This window comes from Manacus candei, unplaced genomic scaffold, assembly GCF_025592945.1.
Source record: "Manacus candei isolate 608988 ecotype Guabito, Panama unplaced genomic scaffold, ASM2559294v1 h1tg000015l, whole genome shotgun sequence".
Classification (NCBI taxonomy): Eukaryota; Metazoa; Chordata; class Aves; order Passeriformes; family Pipridae; genus Manacus; species Manacus candei.
Window position 1 is genome coordinate 4,628,364 of NW_026138063.1, and position 6,884 is coordinate 4,635,247.

Below are 6,884 nucleotides of genomic sequence, written 5' to 3' on the forward strand. Positions count from 1 at the left end.
CATGTCCTGGGGGCTTGGCAGGGTGGGCAAAGCTGACAAGAGGTAGCTGTTAACCAAACAAGAGCATGAGAAAGTGAGCAAACAAGCCTAAGCTGCAGAGGAACCATGTAGCACTACAAAGGGAAGGAGGAGAAGCCCTCTGTTAGAGTTCATCGTCATCTTTTACATTCACAGCATCACAAGTAATTAAAAAATGCTAATGCTCCATTGCCCTCCCACCAGCCTAAAAAAAAATGGTTTCAATCCCCATTTCTTATTGCCATTCCCTTTGCATCGGTGCTGAGCTGATGGGTGCAGTGCTGATAACTGGGACTGGCCACTGGGTCTTTCCCACTGGGAATTATCAAGCAGAGGCACTGGGAACAAAGCTGCTCTGTGGAAAAGTGCTTCATGGAAATGGCAACCAGAGGCTACTGACCCAGAAGCTGGTCCTTTGTGGTGGCACTGGTCACCCCAGGGGACTGTGGGGACCTGCCTGCACAGGAACAGCCCCACAGTGAGGCTGAGCTCAGGCAGAAGGAGCAGGAGCACGGATGGCAATGGATGGGATTAAACCCAGCATCTATGATTTAAGGAAAAATTAAAATTGGTCTTTCTGTTAACAACCTTATTGTGCTGATACAGGATTATATCTAGATCGAGTTCTGAACCGAGACTTGGCTGCTAATTTTAGCATGATGGAATTTCCTGAGGTGTTTTTATTACACAGAAAGGAGTAAGGGGAGTTACCCATAATGAAATTTTGCAGTAGGATAGCACGTACTGCAGCGTGTGACAGTTACTTAACCACCCCCCCTACACACTAATGTATGTATAAACAGGCTTCACCCGGCTTGAATTCCCACTTTCCCATTCACCAGGGAGCACGAGCTGCCTGGCGCTTTGTGCCACACACAGTGCCCAGCACCACCAGTTCCTTAAATACATTATAGATGTACATTCCTGCAGGCAATTTTTATCCTCTTGTGCCCACACAGAATCACAAAGTCAAATAATCCTGGGGCTTTTATGAAGTTTCTGGTGTTGAGGCATGCAGGAGGAGACACAGGAAAATGTGGTTTGTTTCACTCTTTCCACTGTCCACTCTGGAAATAGCTGTTTAGGAGAGTAATTTCCCTTTTCCTGCTGGGCATTGGTCTGGAAGTGTGCTGTGCTTCAACACAGTTGCTGTAGAGCATCACTGGCCACTGCTGAGTGACTTATCCCATATCACTCTCCACCAGCTCATCTTCAGAAAGGTGAATGATGAAAAAAGAACACTGGCTTGACAAGATGTGTGTTTTCCTTTCTTTTTATTTTTTTTTTAAGCAAGAAACCCCAGTGTTTTGTTGACACAGAACAAGTAACAGTTCATTTGCAACTTCCCAAATGAAGCTAAATTATTCTGAATAAATTAAACATTAAGGCAACATCTAAGCAAACCCAGGCTCCTGATGGGAGTTTAGTTCTACTTGGAAATGCAGATGTTCAGCCTAATGGGTTCCTCCAAGATAACCAGTGACAGCCCTTATCCAGCCTCACAGTTCCCTCACAATATCCAAGTCTATCCTCCATTTTTTTCTGGCTTTTCCATGACTTATATTATTTCCTGCTGTCAGTGGATTGTCTTTGTATTTCCCAGTCAGAGCGTTCTCACAAGTGGAATGCTACCGGTCGGACTCCTCATACAGCAGTTTGGCTCTGAACTGATAAAAACAGACGAGCACTTCAATTGAAGAGTCATTTGACATTGTGCAGTTAAAGGAAATGTTCTTTGTTATGATAATTAATGATTCTTGAAGGCAGGGAGCAGGGAGTGGGCAGTCAAGGTTTCTGCTGGCTGGGGAGAGGAGGAGGAGGGGAGAGGGCAGGGGAACATACTGCCAACTCCTCTCCACAGGAAAAGCGGTGCACATCTGTGGGGAGGGAAGAAATTCATACTCAACACTAAAGCAGGAATCTAGAGTAATCTTAGTAATCTCCAAGGAAATTTGTGATTTTGCCTCTGGTAGGAAGGACCACTGGGTAATACACAGCTGTCAGAGGGTGCCAAGTGGCCAAATCCGGCAGCAGAGACATACATGCTTAAATCAGAGCTGAATTTGCCTGCTTGTTCTGATTTACTAGTGCCCTTTCCTGAGTTTTTCCCCAGTTAAGGTTGTCATTTCTGTCAAAATGTAACTGCAGAGCTGTACATTTTAATTCCACATAACTACAGTCCTTGGGAACTTGGTCTTCCCCTGCATCAGACATCATCCCTGTCCCCTCTGCCCCGGCAGAAGCAGATCGAAGTGTTATTACGGAAGGTGGCTGAAAGCCACTCTTGTTCTCAGAGGCCTTTCTTGTCCCCCTGCTGTTATTTTCAGAGCTCTGACTCGAGTTTCACTGCCACATGGACAACCTCCTCCCCAGCACTCCCTCCCGAGGTGGAGAGAGGGTGACACAAAAGCCACCCCGCTCCCACCTTCAAAGCAGATGTGACTCAGCCTGCAGTCTGGGGGCTCTTTGTTGAATTCGAAGGAGGATGAGTCACAGGAGGCGAAGGCAGAGGCTCAGCTGGCAGGAATCAGCTGATGGCCTCACAGATGGTTCAGCTGGGCTGATTCACGTGGGTGGAGGGTCCTACCTACAACCATCCCACTCACCCCCGGTTGTGCTGGATAAACACCATCGACAGGGTGGGGCAGCTGATCTGAGAAGCACAATTTTCAAGTCAATTGTGATGGAGATACAAGGGGGAAAAAAGTCTTCCTGCTCTGTTTAAAGGACTAGGACTAGTTCTCTGTTAATAGTTCTCTGTTAATAGTTCTCAGTGCCACCTCAACAAGGATGCCTGGTCTCCTTGTCCAGCAGCATGGTAAGTGTGGGCCTGTGAGGGCTTGCAGCAAGTCTCTTCTTCTGTTCTTCAATTCCAAATATCTTGCTTTAGAGGAACAAAATGTAATCTATAAAGCTTATTTTCTTTATAACCATTAAGAATGAGGGTGGCAGTCAGAATGTGGAGAAAACCAAGTAAAAAACAATGTTTCCTGCAGTGGTTTTATTGAGAGCATAAGGAGAATTCATAATATTTTTTGTCCTCTGTGTCACTTTTGGTTTCCAGTTCCTTCAATGTATTTAGTCCACTCCCGTCTTAATTTTCCTTGCTCTTTCAGCTGGGTGCTGTATTCTCCTTCCTATCCTCTAAATCATGTCAGATTGCTGCATCCCATGGGTGATGCAACTCAGAGTCAATAATCCTCTCCTGGAGAAATTACTCCTGACAGTTCAGAGACCCAACTGAACAAAAGACATATGGGGGGGGGGTGTTTCTTCTGGGCTGGGCTCATAGCACCTTCATCTATGGGAGAAGGGATGTGATTCAGAAGGCAACTCCTGAATGAGCTGTCCAAAAACTGTTGCCAATTAAAGCCACTTTTTTTGTACTAACATAGAAGCAGAATTTCCATCGGCTTTGTGTCAGGTTGGTTGTCAAATGGACTGTTTGACTGCTGCTGAGAAACAGTCTGTTCCTGTTCCCCTCCTGAACTGAAAATCAAGAGCCTCTTATGTGGAGGAAGTGCAAGGATGGAGTAGAGCCATTAAAAAATAGTAGTATACGTACAACAGGTTACCACCATTGCATAACGTGGTATACAAAATAGCTTCCTACATATCTGCCATTGCTGGTAACTGCTCTTGTCACCCATCTGCTTATAGATCCTCCTGTAAAAACTGTTATTTATAGAACAGATTGCAAAAGGGCACCTATTAAAAATAAGTCAATTTGTCATTTCTGTTGGGTTGTGTGGACAGTAGTTGTGCACCAAACCCAGCCTTTTTCATAAGGACAGTACTGGAAGAGAAATGCCTGAACAGAAGTGGTGTTGGTTTGAAACACAGAAAATGGCCATGTTTTTGCTCTTTCACCTTGACTTACCTTAGCAAAGATAGAACTGGAAATGGATGTGTGTCCTTGACCAAAAGCCCAGGGTGAGGAAGCCCAGGTTGTGAGGATGGGTGCAGAGGAGCCCATTGGATTTTGACAGAGCACGATCAGGATGAGACCCTTTTGGTCTGAGTCAGGATGGGCTTTGGCACAGAGGAACCAGATGGAACATTCCCATAAACTCCACCAAGCTTCAGGTCATGATCCCTTTTGGTATGTCGATGCTTTTGGAGCTCACAGGTGAGTGACTCCTGCTGGCATAGTCTTAATTTCCTGCAGCTTTTTGAGCAGAAAGGCTGTTGTGCTTGTAGCCATTTTCTCCAGAACGTTATTCCTGTAGGAAAGAGTGTTTTAGAAAAAATGAATTTTAGCTATTGCTCAGGTTTTGACAGAAGACTTTGTTGTAGCCACAAAAGACCTCGCAAAAGAATGTAGCAAGTAAAACTGTTGGTTTTTTGAGCAAGGATAAAAGTTTAAAATATATGGCAGAGAGTGAATAAAAACAAACTAAGCATGGTCCTGCTGTCAAGTGTCCAGTGTAGTCGGGAGAGAGCCCATGGCAAATGCAGCACTTTGCTGGCAGAGAGCTCTTGTTGGGCCTGGAAATTCTTGTCTGAAGCCCAGAAAAATCAAGGGGATCCTATTGAGTTCCTTGACCTTGGGATTAGGCAGGATGTAAAACAGGAGGACACAGATAGCGATAACGTGTTTTCAAAAAGTTATGCAAATGATGTTAAAATACACGATTTAAAATATTAGCTCTGGCAGAGAAGGACTGCTGAAATTTTGGTCAAGGGGAACAAATACTCAATAAATTAAAGTCAGGAGTTGGCTCTAAAACAGTTGCTTTGTAAGCAAATGCTCCCTTTTGTGTTCGGCATGGAATGTGCTCTGGGAAGGGAATACAGCTCAGTGACTTTCTTAGGGGGTGGATATTGCCATCATCAAATCCATCCGAAGAAATGGCTCAAGTTTACACTTTTGTTGGCACTCAGGAACTGGACAGAGGTTTATCAATTCTTTTTATCGTTTCCTTTGTAGACGAGACCTTCCCAGAAGGGAGCTGAGGTCCCTTTGTAACTGTAGGAGAAAAACTATGCCATTATGGCCAGGTCAGAGCCCCCTCTGTGCCAGTCCAGTGAGGATTAATTTGTATTTTAAAATGTAAAGCCTTATCTAGTCAAAGATATTAATTTTTTTAAAAAAGTTCACTTTTATGTTATAAATTCACATGTATTTGATGCTTGCAAGGCAAATGTAGAGCTATTTTAATTATCTGGTGAATCTTCAGTGCTCTTACCATGACTTTGTCTACCCAGGGGAAAGGAGGTCACAGACTACAATTTGTTGGCAAAGAAAATTCAATTTTTGGCAATGCAAATAACCCTTAATGGGAAGGGGAAATTTGTGAAATTTAAAAAAAAAAAAGGGATGGCTAGTCAGTGGTAATTGTTTCTGTGTGGGAGAACACTGTTGGTTTGGTTTTAATTTTCCTTCCAGCTTCAGCACTTCCAGAATATTGCATGATTTCTTCTGTTTTCTTCATGTTTAACTAAAGCTATCCCTGACCTCCCACTTGAGCATCCTTCAGATGAAATTAAAAGAAGGGAAGGTCTGAACAGCAAGGGGGAGATATACTTTGAAAATATATGAAATACCTTTTGGGCATGCAAAATCTTGATCCATGTTTTCCACTGCCTTGGCATGGATCCATGCGAGTCGTGTGGTGCAGACAGATTAAACTTCAACCAAACAGTGGGCAGAAATGAGGGAAAGAAAAGCAATAAGTACAAATTTGAAATAAGAGAAATAAACTCTGGGTTTGGGTTTGTTTATTTAATTGTCCTGTTGCTCAGTGAATCAGATGAAGTGGCACTTTAAAATCCCTGCTTGCTTTTCCCCAAGTTGAACATACCAGCTCCTGGCTCTCAGCCCGCAGCTGCCAGGGGGTTCCAGTTCTCCAGCAGCAAAAGCAACCAGCCCTTTCATTCCATCAGTATTTTTAAGAAACAAATGGATAACACTTTGCTCTGGGGATGCACAACACTCCTGAGGTCTGGTCCCCAGACCTTCAGACGTGTTACACCATCTTCATAATGACCCGCCTTCACAACAAACTTTTTACTCCAGAGACTACTGGAGATGAACTCAGGAACGTTTGTGGAAGAATACTGATGTACTGAGGTCCCCTGGCCTTTAAAATATTTACAAGTAAAGCAAAATACATGTTATAGGTTTCACTTCTCTTTTGAAATGACATTGGAGTGGGAGGCATTCGTGTTATATTGCTGAAGAACATTGAATTTGATTAGTTCCTGCTCTGCTTTTCTTTTGGCTGAGAAAATACCTATTTCTCTTGCAGAAACAATTTATTTGCAGCATGTAATAGCAAAGCACTGGGATGTGCTTTGTCCCATTTTGGGGCTTTGTGTTACAGAGAACAACTTTATGTTGCTTTTTCTTGCCTGAATATTTAACGTTCACCTTCCCCTGTGATTTTTTTTTTTATCAGCTGTGTTTTTCAACTGAACATTTCTCATTTTACACAAGGTTGATAGTGATAGGACAAGGGGTAATGGTTTTTGACTAAAAGAGGAGAGATTTAGATTAGAAGTCAGGAAGAAATTCTCTAATCAGAGGGTGGTAAGGCCCTGGCACAGGTTGCCCAGAGAAGCTGTGGATGTCCCATCACTGGAAGTGTTCAAGGCCAGGTTGGACAGGGCTTGGAGCAACCTGGGATAGTGGAAGGTGTCCCTGCCCAAGGCAGGGAAGTGGAATGAGATGAACTTTAAGGTCCCTTCCAATCCAAACCATTCTGTGATTTCTGTATTAAAGAGAGACCACTGGCCTTGTCTCATGGGCTGAACAGCAGTCCCTGACTGTGACCCTGGAGCCTGATGCTGAAGAGACTCCACTTTGCTCACAGAGGTACAGACAGTGTCTTCAGGTGATCATGAAGTGAGGAGCCCTTGGGTTG